Below are 20,112 nucleotides of genomic sequence, written 5' to 3'. Positions count from 1 at the left end.
AAAATTCAAAAATGCAAAAATAGTTCCACTTTATTTTCAGGAATATTAATTTAATTTTACAATGATTTTTCCATTTTTATCTTTTAGTATGATATTTAAAAAATACAAAAAAAATAAGTTTGTTTTAATGGTTAATTTTATTTTAATAGTTATTCTACTTAAGTAGGATTAATTAGTAAATGGTGTAGTATTTTTAGTCTTGTTTTAAAAGAAAGAGTATGAAATTTGAGGCTAATGTTGTTTGGTCTTAATTGAAGAGGTCCAAAGAGATGACCCAATTTTAAAGCCCAAACCCTAAGACCAACTCCCCTTCTTCTTATACACCCTAACACACATTTTCAAGACCTAGACACAACCTAAAAAAAACCTAACACATCTAAGGGAGCCGTTTCTCATGATCTGGAACCAAAAAAAACCCTAAGACCATCATCTTCCTCAACCTAACACACCTAGGCCCCTAACCTAGAGGATCCCTGAGAAATCAGCCGCATACGCTCCTTCTTGAACCAGCGAAGAACAGAGCTCCATCAGCCATCTCCACCTTTCTTCTTCAACCTTCAGACACCCTAACGCCACTTCCCCTCCGGCCAAACCCAAACAGCCGAAACCCAACCCTTTCCTACAAAATCTTTGGCAGTCGACCACCCTAGAACGACCATCTCCACCAAACCATCAGCCGTTGCCAATTTCCAAACATTCAAAATAGCTGAAACATAACAAAGAGGGGGGGATAGAAGATAGATTTAGAAAGAAAACAAAAAATACAGAGCGAGAAAAGGGTTTACAAATAGAGAACAAAGAGATGCGAGTTTCAATCCATCTCTGTTTTTTGTTAAACCACAAAAAACTTCAGCCTTCTTCAACCATGAAAGCTGTAAAACCAGCTCTAAGAACGTGAAAACAGTAGCTCAAACCACTGCTCGTCGCCGTGAAAATAGCGGCGTGTGTGTGCGATTTTCTGATTCTCGCCGGAATTTTAGATCGACTATTTTTTAAACTTCCCGGCGAATTTCGAGATTGTCCGGGTGAGGTAGTCCAAGGTTTAAAAGCAGAAAAATCGCTTGCGCCCTTCTTCAATAACTTGGTAATTGCTTTCTTAATTGCTTTAACACCCATCTTACCGGAGGACGGGGACAAATAAGCCTCTGAATTCGCCGGAGTTGGAAAGCGCGAGGGTTATGATCTTGATATAGCTGAAGTTTGGTAAGTTTTGTTTTGACTTAATATAAAGGTTTTCATATTTACTTGATATAGTTTCACTTAATTTAAGTAAAGATTTTCCTGAATTCAGTATTTTGGCCTTAGTCTTCGAAGCTATATGATCTTGGATACTATAATTAAGGAAAATGAATTATGCTGGTAATTATGTTAAGAGTTGTTATCTTCAGCATCTTAATATTCATTCATTTGATTATGTAATCTTGTTTGAATTGAACTTCTGTGCATATATTGATTCCAGTGGTTTCGCAAATGCTTGAGTCTCTTTTCTAGTGATTGAATTTAAATGCAGTCTTTTACTTTTTGTCCCGCATATATTCATTGCAATAGTAGTCTTGGAAAGAAAATGTGTAGGCAAAGTTGTTTGTTTGAATTAATAAAAATAAAGAATATCTTTTCAATATTAGTTCCGATTGTAAAGTAGCCAGTTTAACACTGTTCGCTAATGATGTGGGAATTAGATTTGAGCAATTTACAAAAATGAAGACGTGAATGGAATTTGGTGCCGATTGTTTTTTCAATTAAATCTTATGGATTTAGTGCTCTGTTAAGTTGACCCATTTTTCTATATTTCATATCCCTAATTCATAACCTCACAATAAATCTCAAATTAGTTTTAAGAATAACCATGAATTTCGTAGTTTGCTTTAGGCGCGTTATAATAAATCATCATAACTACGAGTACGGTTTCCGTGACGTAGTTGTGATATGTAATTCTCAAATCCGGGTGCACATTTTATGTGACCCGACCACAACTTCGAACCATTAATAAATTAAATATGTTATATATCATGGGTACGGTTCCCGTGACACAATTCACAATGTGTACAAAACATACAAGTGTACGACAATCGTAACTTGTTCCAGAATAATTTCATAAATAAATAAATAAAAGCGGTTAAAAGGTTAAAAATGCACAATAGGTATAAAAAATGTAATAAATCAGATAAAGAGACCAATTATTAATAGTTGAGCAACCATGCTAAAATCACGGAACTCGGGAATGCCTAACACCTTCTCCCGGGTTAACAAAATTCCTTACCCGAATTTCTATATTTTGCGGACCATAAATAGAGTCAATCTTCCTCGATTTGAGATTTTAAACCGGTGATTTGGGACACTATAAATTATCCCAAGTGGCGACTCTGATTTTGAATAAATAATTCCGTTTCGGTTTTGTCACTTTAATTGGAAAAACTCCCTTATATACCCCTTTCGGGTAGAAAAAGGAGGTGTGACAGCTCTGGCAACTCTGCTGGGGACAAGAACCCAGAATCTCTGGTTCAGGGTTCAAGAATTCGAGCTTAGAATAATTGTTATATTTGGCTTTTATTTATTATCTGATTTTTACTACATGCTTGGGCCTAATTAATGGTGTCTAACAAGCCAGGTTTAACCGTAACTGGACCGGCCTAGACTGGTTAAAATCAGAACCGGCCCGGACCGGTACAAGGGAGCCGGGTGGGGTTGGGTTAGAGGGGTAGGGGGTTTAATCCGTTCACCTATTTTTAACCGGTTACTCGGACCGGTCAAACCCGATCATCAGAAATACTATAGAACCAGTTAAACTGGCCTGGCCCAGACCAGACCAGCCCGACCCAGACCGGTTAACGACTAATTTCTTTTTTTTAAAATTGTTGATTGGCTTATTTGGTTACCATTGGCAACAGTCACCTACCAAGGAGTCGTTGCCCAACGGCTGATTTGCACAATTAGCCCTTTTTTGGGATTTATTTTCAAAAAATTAACACTTTTTGTAATTACAAATTTAACCCTTTTGTAAAACTATAAATACACCCCCTCTCTTCTTATTTCTTCACTCACTCTCATTTCTCAATCTCAATTTCTCAATTCAAGTTAAATCATGCTCCGTACTTCTAGAGTGCGCTCATATGTTTGGGAACACTTTGAGGTGGTAGAAAAAAATGAAGTTCACAAAGTAAAGTGCAAGAATTGTGGTCGAGTCTTAAATCTTCGTCCAAAGTGTGGCACAGGCTGTTTAGGGAGGCATATGAAGAGTTGTCTTGAGCGTCCTCTAAAAATTCGTATTTAAGTTGATTTGAGACAATTTGTGTTATTTTAAAATTATTATACGTATTTATGCTTAATGTTTTAGTTTGTTAGATTAATTTGAAGTATTGTTATGCATGAAAATTTAGTTTTACTTTTTTTTCCGTTAATTTACTTGTTAAATGCAAACATCCATTTGTAATTTTGAAATAAATGTAGCACTTGCAATTTATAAGTGCAATTTTTCCCATCTTCATTTTATTCTTTATATTAATATAACTTACAATAGTTATACAAAATACAAAAAATGTAACGACCCGACCGGTCGTTTTGAGCTTTAGCACTTCGCTCGCTAGTTCTCGGGCATGACTAGCACCGTGCGGTGTATTATGACTTATATAAATCGTCGATTTTGGTTTTCAGGGTAATCAGAATGAATTTGGAAGAACAGTTCTCAGTCTGAAGCTTAAAATTTGAAAGGTTGACCAAGTTTTGACTTGTTAGTATATGATCTCGGATTGGAATTTTTATGATTTTGTTAGCTCCGTTAGGTGATTTAGGACTTAGGAGCATGATCGGAATGTATTTTGGAGGTCCGTGGAAGGTTAAGGGTTGAATTGGCGAAATGGGCTTTTTGGCATTTTTCAGTTGATAGGTGAGATTTTAATATAGGGGTCGGAATGGAATTCCGGAAGTTGGAGTAGGTCCGTTGTGTTATTTGTGACGCATGGGCAAAATTTCAGGTCATTCGGACGAGGTTTGATAGACCTTTTGATCGAATTCAGAATTCAGAAGTTTTTGGAATTCTTATGCTTGAATCCGATGTGATCTTAGTGTTTTGATGTTGGTTTGAGCGTCCCGAAGGTTGGATCAAGTTTGAATGATGATATGAGATATGTTGGCATATTTGGTTGAGGTCCCGAGAGCCTCGGGTGAGTTTCAGGTGGTTAAACGGATCAAATTCTTGTTTTGAAAGTTGCAGATTTCTTCAGATCAGTGTTGCAGAGTTTTGCTCTTCGTGTTCGCGAGAGGGCCCTCGCGTTCGCGAAGAGATGTTGAGTGAGTCAGGCCAGTTACCCTTCGCGTTCGCGATGTTGGTCCCGCATTCGTGAAGGTTGAGTCTAATTGTGCATCGCGAACGCGTGGCATGGTTCGCGTTCACGTAGAAGGGTGAAGCAGACTTGGGCACCTGGCCCTAAAGCATCGCATTTGCGACTGAAGAAACGTGTTCGTGTAGGCTGAGCTGAGTAAGGCATCGCGTTCGCGAGGGTAGTGTTCGCGTTCGTGTAAGAGGAAATTTGAGCTCTGAATTATTTTTTCTTCGCGAACGCGAGGCTTTTACAGCGTTCGCGAAGAAGGAATTTTTGGCTTCAGCAGAATGTTTAAATAGCCATGTTCGCGATTTTTGGTCTATCTTTCACCATTTTTGAGCGATTTTGGAGCTTTTTGAGTAGGATTGAAGAGGGAATCAAAGGGAAACACTTGGAGGTAAGATTTTTGAACTCAATACTCTATCCTATGTTGATTCTTACTTGTTTAAACATGAAATTTGTGGAAATTAAAGCCTAAAATTAGGAAAGGGCTTGAAATTGGAAAAGTATAAATTGGGGATTTGAGGGGCCATTTGATGTTCGATTTTGATGTTCTTGGTATGTATGGACTCGTGAGAGGATATGGATTTTATTGATTTAATTTTTATTGGATTCCGAGACGTGGTCTCGTGGGTCGAGTTTGGCCAATTTCAGGATTTTTGCTATAAATTGGTTATTTTCGAGTGGGCTTTATTTCCTTAGCATATTTTGATGGTATGAATCTGCTTTTGGCTAGATTTGGAAAATTCGGAGGCCGAGTTGAGAGGCAAAGGCATCACGGGCTAGAGTTTGGACCAGATCGAGGTAAGTAATGATTGTAAATATTTGTCCTGAGGGTATGAAACCCCGAATTTTCACATCTTTGTGCTATATTGAGGTGACGCACACGCTAGATGACAAGCGTGGGGGCGTGCACCGTTGGGGATTGTGACTTAGTCCGTCCCGTATGACTGTTTAACCGCATATTTGATTGAAAACTGTTTGCTATCATCATTTTTTGGGCTGAATGCCATATTTGGGCCTCGTGCCAACTGTTTTGGACCCTTAGGGGATTTTTACTACTATTCCTCACTGTTTTGACTTCATATTTGCTCTCAGTCATGCTGTATTCTACTGTTTACATAACTCAGCCATATTTACTCTGTTTTGACATTTGAAATAATATTTTGGGCTGAGCATCATGTTTTATTATGCCCAAGTGGCTTTGAGAGATTTCTGACTAAGTGAGGTCGAGGGCCTATGTTGTGAGGATATTATGGGATCGGGATGCGCGCCACATCAGTGTGGTACTGATTTAAGATTATGAGGCCGAAGGCCTGATTTGTTACGCCACGAGGTGGCTTGATATGAGGCTGAGAGCCTGTTTGATTATGCCATGAGATGGCTTGTTATTGCGCTTGGGCCGTAAGGGGCCCTCCCAGAGTCTGTACACCCCTAGTGAGCGCGGGTACCCTGAGTGAGTGATATATTGATTATGCCATGAGATGGCTTGTTATTGCGCTTGAGTCCTACGGGGCCCCTCCTGGAGTCTGTACACCCCCAGTGAGCGCGGGTACATAGTGTGAGATGTGGTATAGCCCGAGGGGCTGATGTTGTTCTATTTTATTGCCTGAGGGGAGGTTCTTGATTTATGTTATGCCCGAGGGGCTGATTACGAGTGATTGTGAGGTAGCCCGAGGGGCTGGTTCTGTTAATATTATGCCCGAGGGGCGGTTTATGGTACATGTTTTGCCCGAGGGGCTGTTTACATTTCTATCATGTTTACTCACTATTTTTTCACTCGTTTGAAACTATTGAAAATTTGTTTTAAAAGGTTTTACCAAAACTGAGCATGATTTATGAAGTAAATGATTTCTGTACTGTGTTGGAAATATCCTGCATTTGTTGTAGCGTTTGACGTGGCTTACGTATTTTCTTACTGCTCAACTTTCATTTACCTTTATTACTTATTTAGTTGGAGTACTCACATTACTCCCTGCACCTTGTGAGCAGATTCAGGTATTTCAGAACCCGGTAGCAGGTGTTGATTGTTCAGTGGTAGAGTCATCGGAGTTAGAAAGGTAGCTGCCCGACGTCCGCATCACTGCTTTTCTCCCTCTTGTTTTCATTAGACTGTATTTAGTACATTTTCAGAATTTTTTGTTGTATTCAGACCTTAGTTGATGCTCGTGACTTGTGAGACCGCGATGTTGGGCTTATGTATTTATTCCGCACTAATCATTTAGACTTACATTATGAGATATCTGATTAATTAAAGGCTTAAAAATGATTATTATTAATTAAATAGTTAATTCGGGAGTTGTGTCGGCTGGCCTAGTTTCACGATAGGTGCCATCACGACCGGGTTACTTTTAGGGTCATGACAAGTTGGCATCAAAGCCTAGGTTTTATAGGTCTCACGAGTCATGAGCAGGTTTAGTAGAGTCTCGCGGATCGGTACGGAGACGTCTGTACTTATCCTCGGGAGGCTGCAAAACCTTTAGGAAAAACTTCACATTCTTGAATTCTTATCGTGCATCCTTGATTCAGCTTGAAATGTAACTCTTTGAATTCCTTCCATGCGTTCGTACACGCGCATGAGCGCTCGATATCAGTTGTGCATCAACGGCTTGTGATTTCCTGATCGAGGGGTGAGATATGATTTATGTGTCTTGATGTTGGGCCAGTATGGAGGACTTGAGGCCGAGTTTTGCCTGTAGCTTGAGCACTGAGGCGTTGATTATGTGAGTACGTGCTTTTGGATTCATGTTTTCGGTAGTATCCCTATTAGTGGAAGTGATGGCTGGATGGCTATGTGATGAGTATGATGTGACTGCTAGATGTGTTCATACGATTTGAATGAGATGAGAATGGCGTGCTTGGTGATGAGTGGTGATGTTACCACTCATTCTAGTCTCTTTTCTTTAGCTTTTATGTCCTTTAACTATAATATGAGGTCGTTTATGGTGTGTATTGCTAGATTTTCAGGTAAATGATGCCATGAAATGATTTGAATTCAATTGGAGTGGAATTGAACAAAAGGGGTGAAAACCATGCAAAACTCCCATGTGATTCCGCATCTGCGGAAGGTTGGTCTCATAACCCTGCTTCTGCATGAAAAGTCCCGCTTCTGCAAAGTTGTCTGACCTTGCAAGAAACTGCATCTGCGGTTAGATTACTGCTTATGCTGTTGCGCATCTGCGCCGGGTAAACCACATCTGTGGTGATAGAGTTTAGTTGACATTTCGCTTCTGCGATGGGATCTCCGCATCTGGGGAGCCGCACCTGCGAGGATTCTTCCGCAGGTGCGGTCAACAGACCTGGGCAATTCAGGCATTTCATATGTTCTCAACTTCAAACTATTTTTATACACGACCTAGCAGATATTTTGAGGATCTTTGACTTATTTTCAGTTCTTAGAACTAGAGAGAACAGGTGGAAGCTAGGGTTTTGCACACACACTTGGGTTTTGAAGATTTCAAGCTTGTGGTTAAGGATTTCTTACCCATTTATGTTTATTTCTTCATTTTCTTGCTTTGTATTGAATATTTAAGTGTGTAGTATTTATTTCCAACACTTGAATCTTGTTTATGGAAATATTCATAGTTAAAGTGTGGATTAAATACCTTGTTGTACTTATGTATTGAATGATTTTCATTTATTTATGAAGTGAGTTGTCGTTTCGTTAATTATTCTTGTTCTTTAATGTTTCCAAAGGGATTAGCTAACCCTAGGACTCGCCCATTAACTCCGAATTAATTTTGGAAAAGATAATTTGGGGTTGGGAAAGATTAATTAACAAGAACTTGAGGTTTTAACCCTCATTTTATAGATTCTACCTAGGGATAAGATTGAACTACTTGTAGCCATATCGGGTGTGCTTTTCCTCTTAATTGAGTTAGGAATAATTCAATTAGGAAGTCTTGTTAGTCTTCGGAAGAAGCTAATTAAGAATTATTATCCGTGGCTAATTAACATAAACTCGCTCATATTTGTAAAATCGTGAAATACATTGGATCGTTACTTGAGTGTAATTCCTGATGCATCCATACTTGTAGCCAGTGATCATTTTACTTGCTTTCTAGGTTAGTTTACATTTTCGTATTTAGGTGTAAATATTTTCTCAAATCAATTCTAAGTGTTTGTCATTGCATAACAAGTGATAATTCTTTTACATTCCTAATCGCCTACATATTGTTTTCTGTGGGATTCGACCTCGACTCATAGTTGAGTATATTATATTGCATGCGACCGTGTCCATTTACTTTTTAGTAGTGGATTTGGACGTCATCACTTGGGGGTAGTAAGAACTATCCGGTGCTTGATTTCCATCGCGATTTGATGTATGGCCCGAGTTGTGGGCGTGTTGAAGGATCTTTTCATGTTGCCTAGTTGGGAAGTGAAGTAGATTTCATGTTGTGGTATGAGTTCAGACTCAGGAAGATTAAGTGACTGCATAATGTTTATGACGGTGAAAGGGTATAAAGAGATGTTAGTTTGGCGCGAAGCAGGTGGGTTATCCCCTACGGAGTGTTCAGAAGTTTGCGTGATCCTTTATGTTGTTTATTGGAATATCTCTGTTACCAGTGAAATATATATGTTGCCATTCGAATTTGGGTCACCTAAGAGAGTGGGATTGACTTATTCGAAGGTGAATGCGAGATTTGCAGAAGATTTAAAGTACTAGATGGTCTGTGTTTCACGAGCTTATGAAGGATTGAGTTTAATCTCACTATGGTATTATGGCAGTAATAGAGTATATGCATTATGAGTTATTGTGTGTTTTGATCTATGGCTTTGAGCCAAGCGGGGAAGTCTGCTATTTATTAGTTGATTGCACGGTTATGTGCTATGTTGGTTCTAGTTTGAGGCATACGGGTGAATCAGTTATGGCTTACGAAGGTTGAGACCGAGGATGGCTTGAGTAAAAGAAATTTCAATAAAGGTTATGTTATGCTTTATGGGTATATGAGAATCATGGAAGGACTTGAGTTGTTATTGGTAGAAGATGTACGGTGCATAGAGCAGGAAGTTGCTTGGTTGTATTAAGGTGAGGTTACATTATACGGTGTGAGAGTGCTAATGGAGCACATGTCATCTGGTCCGTTTGATCGGTCTAATTACGGTTTGAGTAGAGTGGATGACTCTCGAGAATGGTTCTAATGGGTTCAAGATTTTACATGTAATAATTGGAGATTTCCAGGTTGTATGTTTAGCTAGAAACTGAGGTTTGCATTGGAGGGTATAAAGACTTGTGGCATTTCTATACCAATTATGTGATTCTATATATCAGTATCAGGAAGGTAAAGGTAACGACTTTGGATTTGCAGGAAGTCCCTTCAGGGTAGGTATTTTGAATGTGGTACTTTTGGGAATATTTAAGAGAGTATTCAACGGCTTATAAGCCTTAGACGGTATGGTTTTATGCTTGGGTCTCGTGTGGTGAGTCTGGCTTGAGGAATTGTGGTGTTATAGTAAGAAGGAGTATCAAGTTGAAGGTAAATCAGAAGGAAGCTCAGATAGATGGGATAGCTTGGTAGTAGGCCGGATCGGCATGGTAAGGATATGATTAGTTCTTTGGATGCTTATGAGGTAGCTTATACAAGTGTTTCACGGCAATGCTCCTGGGTCTTAGTGGCCTGCATAGCTTGGTTGAGTTAGAAGGATTCAGTCTTGACAGTTTAGTTTTGTGCGAATGGAATTCAGAGAGTTCTCAATGGTTCCTACCACGGTTAGAGATATATATTTTCTGTGAGCGTGAGGAGCATGGGATGTGTAGTGATTTTCTTCTAGTTGGGATCAATGGAAAGTTCTTAGCCAGTTGAGTACGTGGTTGCTTGTGGCTCGGATGGGGATATGAAGTTCTCATGTTTATCCTAGGATGATATGGTATGTGCAGTATGTTGTGTGGGATTGAGATTTGCATGTGTAAGGTCACGGTTCTGTTTTGAAAGGAAGGTCACAATTCTTGGGTAGCATGGATAGTTTCAGATGACTAGATAAATGAGATCACTGATTGGTATGGCTTGATGAGGGTATAAATTTTAGAAAGGGCGATGTGATTGAGTTGATGATACTTCATTAGTATTGCAGCACTCTCTTGTTGGATCGACTGCTGATTTTCGAGTTTGCTTGGTGGCACAGAAGAATTATAAGAGTACCTCTCATGGGATGATTGAGTATTAGAGGTGTGTTGTATATTCAGACAGTGGAGATGGGATCGGATATGGTGATTCGCATGTTGTATGGATTTAGAGACTGGGAGTTCTCATAGACAGGTTAGGTCGTAGTTGTGGACCGCGTATATCGGTCTTGTGTGGTAACTATGGGAGATTTGGAGACCCGAGTGGATCTTTGTTGCTTTTTATGGTGGATTTTGATGTGTTATTGGGTACATATTGGTGGTCTCCATGTTGTGCTATTGTGGACTGTTGCGCTAAGACAGCGACGTTGGCTATGCTAGGGATGCCACAGATTGAGTGGCGAGGTTCGACGAATTAAGTTCACAGCAAGATGATTTCATTTTGAAGACCTAGCGGATGTTTGAGAATGGTTGTCTTTCTTATTTGGCCTTCGTGATGGATGTCAGGGCAGAGACTTCTTCTATTGATTCAGTTCCGGTGGTGAGGGATTTTCGGATGTGTTTCCTGCTGCCGGGCATGTCGTCGGACAGGGTTGTTGATTCAGTATTGATTTGGTGCCAGGCACCATATCGTATGGCACTGGTGGAGTTAAAGGAATTGAAGGAGCAGCTTCAGGAACTCCTTGATAAGGGGTTCATTGGTAGGCCAATATGGACGTGTGTTCTACATCGAGTTGGCTTGGTTGACTCCGCATTGTATGGTTAAGGGATGTGTTAATTCAATTGTTATTGAGCTTATTAGTGATCTGGGGAGATCTATGAGTTACCTTTCCATGTTGCGAGGCGTTGGGATTTGTTGGTTAGAGGCACTTGTGGTGCAATTTTATTGGGGTCTCTTAGTGGAATTCGAGCAGGAAGAGTATTGAGTATTGCTCGGCGGATGTCATATCGGTTATGTCCTTTCGAGTTTGTGCAATGTTATGTCAATTGCTTCACAGTGGTTGTGATGATATGTTTTGGTTCTAGACATCAAATTGCGTGTGGTTGTCGATTTGAGAATAGTGACTTGAGGTGTTTCATGTTGGACCAGTGTTTGGATGAGGTCGTGCATTAGAGCGAAGCTATGTGGAGGTATGATCCTGCGGGATAGATTCGTGTATTCTGGTTCTACGACGTGTGATGGGTTTTCAGCATTATGTTGTGGTGGTATTGGTGAGCTTGCGATACAACTCTTTCATTCGAGTCATTTTCATGATTTAGTACATTCAGATTGTTGCTTATTGGTGTGCGGGTTGCACGAGTTATGACTTTAGATGGTATTGATGTGCCATGTCACCAGAGTAGCTGTGTTGGGTTATGAGATCGTTGGGATCTAGAATGAATACAAACAGATTCGATTTCAGCATGTTGGAAGGATAATATTGAGGTTCAGCTCAGAAAGTTGCTATGGTCCTTGCCAAAGAAGAAGTGGCTTCATGAATGTTTGATCTGAGGAATGGTTATGACTTACTGCGTGTTTCAGTTATCATTGAGAGTATACGGAAGTCTTGGAATGAGGCTTTATTTGATAAGAGGTAATATTGGTATTCGGTTGTTTTGGGCAACTACTGTGATTAGAAGTTATCGCTGCGAGTGTTTGAGTATGTGGTATATCATGTAATGGTATCTGAGGTGGTAGGTATGGTTTATTACAGCTTGTTCGGGCCTATTCAGTGTATAGATGTGAGATTCTGGTCTTGTGGATGAATTCAGAAGTGGAAATTTGGTTCTAAGGTTTATGGGCTAGGTTAGATTGTGAAATTTCAGTTGCATTGTGTTATCAGACCTATATGAGATAGGGTGACCTGGGATCACCCCCGGGTATATACATGGTAAGGTTACACAGCGATTCAATGGTTTTCAGAACAACTTTGGGCACGTTCAAGGACGAACGTATGTTTAAGTGGGGGAGAATGCAACGACCCGACCGGTCGTTTTGAGCTTTTGCACTTCGCTCACCAGTTCTCGGGAATGACTAGCCCCGTGCGGTGTATTATGACTTATGTAAATCGTCGCTTTTGGTTTTCAGGGCAATCAGAATGAATTTAGAAGAACAATTCTGTCACGAGCCTAAACCCAAACCCGGTCGTGATGTCGTCTCTCGTGAAGACAAGGCCAACCGACACTTACCCATTTCAGTTCTTAAGCAGTTAACAATGAGATTTAAGTCTAAAACATGATACATAATCCAAAATTTAAGCAGTCAACAGTACAAATTTGCAGAAGAACAACCCAACACAGCCCGATACCGGGGTGTCACTAGTCATGAGCATCTATCAATCCTAACACAAGTCTGAAAAGTCTATAAGCTATTACAAAATATTTGATAAAGAGATGGAAATGAGATAAAGGGGAAGAAACACGGGTCTGCGGATGCCAAGCAGCTACCTCGTGGACTCCAAAGTCTGCCAGGAGCTCTCAACTCGTACTAGCAGGATCAGCAACGCCTGAATCTGCACACGGGGTGCAGGGAGTAAAGTGAGTACTCCAACTCAGTGAGTAATAATCATAAGTAAAGACTGAAAGCAAGAAATCACGTAAGGCACATTACATGCTATAATGAAGTAGTAAAAGCCATTAAAACAGTAAATCGGTAAGGATATGTGAAAGTCATTTTAGTTCAACATAAACTTCATGAAAAGCCTTCTCAACAATTAAGCAAGTAAATAACAGGAAATTAAGAAAGATAAACACATAACGGTTTGCCCCTCGGGCACAATGCAAACAAATCCGCCCCTCGGGCAACATCTTAGAACAATACCAGCCCCTCGGGCTATATCTCACATCACAATGGGTACCAGCGCTCACTAGGGGTATATAGACTCCTGAAGGGTCCCCTTACGGCCCAAGCACAATATCAAGCCATCTCGTGTCATCATCACTAGGCTCTAGGCCTCATATCAACAAGCCACCTCATGGCGTACATATCTCAGGCCCTCGGCCTCATAATCATAATCAGTGTTTCCTCACAACATAGGCCCTCGGCCTTACTCAGTCAAAATTCTCACAAGCCACTCGGGAAATAGTAAAACATGATTCTCAGCCCAAAATATCATTTAAAAATCATTTAAGTGTTAAAGCAGAGTAAACATGGCTGAGTTATGAAAACAGTGAAATATAGCATGACTGAGTTCAAGTATAAAGTCAAAACAATGAAGAAATATCAATAAAAATCCCCTAAGGGTTCAAATAGTTGGCACGAGGCCCAAATATGGCATTCCGCCCAAAACATGATGGTAGCAAATAGATTTCAGTCAAATACGCGGTAAAATAGACATTTGGGATGGACTACGTCACAATCATCAAGCGTGTGCGTCACCTCAATATAGCACAATGATGTGCAATCCGGGGTTTCATACCCTCAGGACATCATTTACAATCATTACTCACCTCAATCCGGTCAAATCTCTAGCCCGCGACGCCTTTTCCCCTCGAATCAGCCTCCACTCGCGTCGACTCTATCCAAAAATCAGAATCACGATGCAAAAATATGCTAAGGGAATGAAGCCCAAGTGAAAATAATCAATTTACAACACAAATCCCGAAATTACCAAAACCCAACTCTAGGCCCACGTCTCGAAATTTGATAAAATTCACATCAATGGATTCCTTATCTCCCCACGAGTTCATACATATCAAAGGTACCAAAATCCGACCACAATAGGTCCCTCAAATCCTCAAGTCTAGGTCTCCAACACCAAGCCCTAGTTTCCCCAATTTTAACCCTTAAATTCCATTAATTATAGCTCTAATCCTTGAAATAATACCATAGGGACGGGTTTTAGGTCCAAAATCCTTACCTCAATGAAGTCTCCTTGAACTCTCTCTTCAAAATCGTCCAAAAAGCTCCAAAGCCAACTTAGAAATGATGAAATAGCTCAAAAATCGCAAAGAAAACAATTTATACCTTTTGGCCTAGGGATTTCACATCTGCGGCCATATTCTCGCTTCTGCGGTCAAGACCACCGCATCTGCGGTCCTCACTTAAGTCACCAAAACCGCATCTGCAATACATTGCCCGCACTTGCGTCATCGCAGGTGCGACTCCTGAACAGCTTCTGTGGCTCCAGCCTTTCCAGCCTAAATCCGCTTCTACGACCAATCTTCTGTATCTGAGGCATCGCACCTACGGTCCCTAATCCACAGGTGCGGAAATACCAGAAGCAGCAAAATCTACAGCTCACCAAAATTCTAAACTTCTCCGTCAACCATCCGAAATCACTGCGAGGCCCCCGGGACCTCAACTAAAAACACAAATATATCCCATAGCCTTATTCAAACTTGTACCAATATTCAAAACACCTCAAACAACATCGAATCAACCAAAACACATCGGATTCAAGCCTAAGTTTCCAAAATCTTTCGAATTTCGCTTTTGATCAGAAACCCAGCCAAACCACTTCCGAATGACCTGAAATTTTGCACACACATCCCAAATGACAACGGAACTACTGCAACTCTCGGAATTCCATTCCGACCCCTATATCAAAAATCTCACCTAACAACCGGTAATCGCCAAAAGTTAAATTTCGCCAATTCAAGCCTATATCTACTCTGGACCTCCAAAACTCTTTCTTATTACGCTCCTAAGTGCCAAATTACCTCCCGAAGCTATTCGAACCATCAGAACTCCCATCCGAACCCTCTAACACATAAGTCAACATCTGGTTGACTTTTCCAATTTAAGCTTCCTCAAAAGAGACTAAGTGTCTCAAACCTTACCAAATCCTTTCCGAACCCGAGCCAACCAACCCAATCACATATAGAACCGATAGACAAAGCAATAAGAAGGAGAAATGGGGGAAACACAGCGGTAGCTCATGAGACGACTAGCTGGGTTGTCACATCCTCCCAAACTTAATCAATCGTTCGTCCTCGAACGAGTCAAGAAACATACCTGAAGCCACAAACGTGTGAGTATATCTGCTCCGCATCTCTCGCTTGGTCTCCCAGGTAGCCTCCTTCATGGGCCGACCTCTCCACTGCACTTTCACTGAAGCTATATCCTTTGACCTTAACTTTCGAACCTGACACTCCAAAATAGTTGCTGGCTCCACATCATAAGTCAAATCATCATCCAACTGAACCGTGCTGAAATCTAGAACATGAGATGAATCTCCAATATACTTTCGGAATATAGAAACATAAAATACCGGATGCACACTTGACAAGCTAGGTGGCAAAGTAAGCTCATAGGCCACCTTCCCAATCCTCTGAAGCACCTCAAAAGGCCCAATGAACCCAAGACTCAACTTACCTTTCTTCCCAAATCTCATAACACCCTTCATGGGCGAAACCTTCAACAGAACCTTCTCACCAACCATGTAGGACACATCTCGAACCTTCTGTCAGCATAACTCTTTTGCCTCGACTGCGCGGTACGAAGCCTTTCCTGAATCACTTTCACCTTTTCTAAAGCAACCTACACCAAGTCTGTCCCCAATAACCTAGCCTAAAAGGGCACGAACCAACCAACTGGAGATCTACACCCTCATATGGAGCCATCTGAATACTCGACTGGTAGCTGTTGTTATAAGAAAACTCTACAAGCGGTAGAAACTGATCCCATGACCCTCCAAAATCAATGACACAAGCATGCAACATGTCCTCTAATATCTAAATAGTGCGCTCGGACTGCCCGTCCGTCTGAGGGTGAAAATCTGTGTTCAACTCAACCTGAGTACCCAACTTTTACTGCACAAACCTCCAAAATTGCGATGTAAACTGAGTGCCCCTATCTGAAATGATGGAAACTGGGACACCATGCAAATGAACAATCTCCCGGATATAGATCTCTGCCAACCGCTCTAAAGAATAGGTAGTACGCACAGGTATGAAGTGCGCGGACTTAGTCAGCCGATCCACAATCACACAATAGCATCGAACTTCTTCAAAGTTCGTGGAAGTCCAACTACAAAGTCCATAGTGATCCTCTCCCACTTCCACTCTGGAATATCCATCCACTGAAGCAAGCCACCCGGTCTCTGATGCTCATATTTCACCTGCTAACAATTGAGACACCGAGCTACAAATCTCTCAATGTCTTTCTTCATTCTCCTCTACCAATAATGCTGCCTCAAATCTTGAGACATCTTCACGGTACCCGGATGAATGGAATACCACGAGCTATGGGCCTCCTCCAGAATCAACTCCCGAAGCCCATCCACATTGGGCACACATATCCGGCCCTGCACCCTCAAAACCCCATCGTCATCAATGGTCACATCTCTGGCATCATCATGCTAAACTCTGTCCTTAAGGACAAGCAAATGCGGATCATCATACTGGCACTCTCTGATGCGATCGTATAAGGAAGATCGAGAAACCACATAAGCCAATACCCGACTGGGCTCTAAAATATCCAACCTCACGAACCGACTGGCCAAGGCCTGAACATCAACTGCAAGAGGTCTCTCCCCAACTGGAATATATGCCAAACTTCCCATACTCACCGCCTTTCGGCTCAAAGCATCGGCCACCATATTAGCCTTCCCCGGATGGTACAATATAGTGATATCATAATCCTTTAGTAACTCCAACCATCTCCGCTGCCTCAAATTAAGATCCTTCTACTTGAACAAGTGTTAGAGGATACGATGATCAGTAAACACCTCACAAGACACACCATACAGATAATGCTTCCAAATCTTCAACGCGTGCAATATGGTAGCCAACTCCAAATCATGAACGGGGTAGTTCTTCTCATGGGGCTTCAACTGACGAGAAGCATAAGCAATAACTCTACCCTCCTATATCAATACACAACTAATACCAACTCTCGAAGCATCACAATACACGGTATATGAACCTGAAGCTGATGGCAGAACTAACACTGGAACTGTGGTCAAAGCTGTCTTGAGCTTTTGAAAGCTCTCCTCACATTCATCCGACCACACAAATGAAGCACCCTTCTGAGTCAACTTGGTCAAGGGCAATGCGATAGATGAGAATCCCTGAACAAACCGGCGATAATAGCCTGCGAAACTAAGAAATTTGCAAATCTCTGTGGCTGAGGACGGTCTGGGCCAACTCTGAACCGCTTCTATCTTCTTCGGATCAACCTGAATACCCTCGCTGGACACCACGTGCCCTAAGAAAGCCACTGAACTGAGCCAAGACTCACACTTGGAGAATTTTGCATAAAGCTTCTCCTCCCTCAATCTCTGCAACACAACTCTCAAATGCTCCACATGCTCCTCCTAACTACGGGAATACACCAGAATATTATTAATGAAGACTATGACAAACGAGTCTAAAGAAGGCCGGAACATGCTGTTCATCAAATGCATGAATGCTGTTGGGGCATTGGCCAGCCCAAAAGACATCACCAAGAACTCATAATGATCATATCGGGTCCAGAAAGCTGTCTTAAGAATATCCGAGTCCCTAATCTTCAACTGGTGATAACCTGAACGGATATTAATCTTGGAGAACACTCTTGCTCCCTGAAGTTGGTCGAATAAATCATCAATGCGAGGCAAAGTATACTTGTTCATAACTGTTACCGTGTTCAATTGCTTATAATCAATGCATATCCTCATAGTGCCATCCTTCTTCTTCACAAATAGAACCGATGCACCCTAATGTGACACACTAGGCCGAATGAACCCCTTATCAAGGAGTTCCTGAAGCTGCTCCTTTAACTCATTCAACTCCATTGGTGCCATACGATACGGAAGAATAGAAATGGCCTGAGTGCCCGGCACCAGGTCAATACCAAAATCAATATCCCTGTCCGATGGCATGCTCGGTAGGTCTGCAAGAAACACATCGAGAAAATCCCTCACGACCGGAACATAATCAATATTGGGAGTCTCAACACCGACATCCCTCACAAAGGATAGATATGAAAGACAACCTTTCCCAACCATACGCTGGGCCTTCAAGAATGAGATCATTCTACTGGGAACATAATCAGTCAAACATCGCCACTCAATCTGTGGCACACCCGGTATAGCCAATATGACTGTCTTAGCATGACAGTCCAGAATAGCATGACATGGAGATAGTCAATCCATGCCCAAAATGACATCGAAATCTACCATACATAATAATAAAAGATTCACACGGGTCTCCAGACCCCCAATAGTCACCACACACGACCGGTACACACGGTATACAACAACAGTATCACCCACCGGGGTAGATACATGAACAAGTGAAGCAAGAAACTCACATGGTGTACCCAAATAACGAGCAAAGTATGATGACACATAAGAAAAGGTGAAACTGTGATCAAATAATACAGAGGCATCGCTGTGGCAGACTAAAACAATACCTGTAATAACAACATCTAAAGTAATAGCATCGGGTTTAGCTAGAAGTGCATAGAAATGGGCCTAACCGCCACCAGATTAACCTCCCCCTCTAGGGTGACCCCTAGCTGACTGACCTCCACCCCTAGCTGGCTGTGGGGGTGGTGATGAAGTAACTGGCGCTGAAGCCGATGATTTACCCCTCTGTTGAGATGAACCCGCAAGACGACGAGGGCACTGCCTCCATATATGACCCATCTCTCCACACTCATAACAATTCCCGAGTGCTGGAGAAGGGGACTGAAGGGAACCTCTCACATCGGAGTGACTAGTAGATGCACCTGGCATAGAAGAGCCCTGAATTGATGGAGCACGGGATGAACTCTGAGCTGGAAGGGCACTAACTAATGACTAGCCCTGATGGGAACTGTGAGAACCATGACCCGATGACGCCCCATGATAATTTGGGCTAGCTGGCTGAGCATGCCTGAATGGACGACCTCTGTCGTGCTGAAACTGACCTCTCAAAGGAGTACCACTGTAACTACAAGATCCTTGAGGCCTCTTGGCCTCCCTCTCCTCTCGCTCCTGGCGATGAACAGACTCAATCTCATGAGCAAAGTCCACAACCTCCTCGAAAGTAGCACCAGTCACCCTCTCCCTGGTCATGAGAATACGAAGCTGGCAAGTGATTCCATCAACAAACCTCCTAATCCTCTCTCTATCTGTCGGAACCAACCAAATCGCATGACGAGCTAACTCGGAGAACCTTATCTCATACTGCATCATAGTCATCTCTCCCTGACGTAACCACTCAAACTACCTGCGTAGCTCCTCTCTGCGAGACTGCGACATATACTTCTCCAGAAAGAGAATGGAGAATTGTTGCCAAGTAAGAGTTGCTGCACCAACAGGTCTACGCCTCTCAAAAGCCTCCCACCAAGTGAAGGCAGCTCCAGAAAACTGAAAAGTAGTGAAAGCGACCCCGCTGGTCTCCGGAATACCTGCTGTACGAAGCATCCTCTGACATTTATCCAAGAAACCCTGGGCATCCTCTCCCTCTGCACCACTGAAAGTTGGAGGCTGAAGTCTACCAAACCTCTCCAACCTACGCTGCTCATCCTCTGGCATGGTAGGAACTACATAGTCCTGAGCAGCTGCAACCGGCTAGGCTAGATGTGGCCCCGACATCTAAAGTCCCTGCACGACCTACTCAGGTGTGTGAGCGGTAGGAGTCTGATTGCCTCCCCCGGCCTAAGAAGTAACTGCGGCTGTAGTAGCAGAGACCGCCTGAGCTAGGCCAGTGCAAACTGATAGAATCTGAGCCAAGGCCTTCTGAAGACCCGGAATCATAACGGGCACAGCTGGTGCCAGAGCTGGTGCTACTGGAGCATCCATAACTAGGACCTGATCCTGAACTGGGGCGGCTGGTGGATCT

General features: G+C 42.1%; 1 long non-coding RNA gene across 4 annotated transcripts; it reads left to right on the top strand.

Moving 5' to 3' along the window:
- Positions 1–335: 335 nt before the first annotated feature.
- LOC107785351 (uncharacterized) lies at positions 336–7,921 on the top strand. 4 transcript variants are annotated; one of them, XR_012694271.1, is made up of 5 exons: positions 336–1,203; positions 3,652–4,716; positions 5,056–5,123; positions 6,312–6,379; positions 7,287–7,921. It is a non-coding gene; the product is annotated as an uncharacterized LOC107785351 (long non-coding RNA). The 4 variants fall into 4 exon arrangements; XR_012694270.1 differs by having other exon boundaries at positions 7,279–7,921; XR_012694269.1 differs by having other exon boundaries at positions 6,312–7,042.
- The last annotated feature ends 12,191 nt before the right edge of the window (positions 7,922–20,112 follow it).

The sequence above is a fragment of the Nicotiana tabacum genome, chromosome 8 (assembly GCF_000715075.1).
Source record: "Nicotiana tabacum cultivar K326 chromosome 8, ASM71507v2, whole genome shotgun sequence".
NCBI lineage: Eukaryota > Viridiplantae > Streptophyta > Magnoliopsida > Solanales > Solanaceae > Nicotiana > Nicotiana tabacum.
The sequence above is the reverse complement of the archived record's forward strand: the minus strand, read 5'-3'. Positions and strand labels throughout refer to the sequence as shown.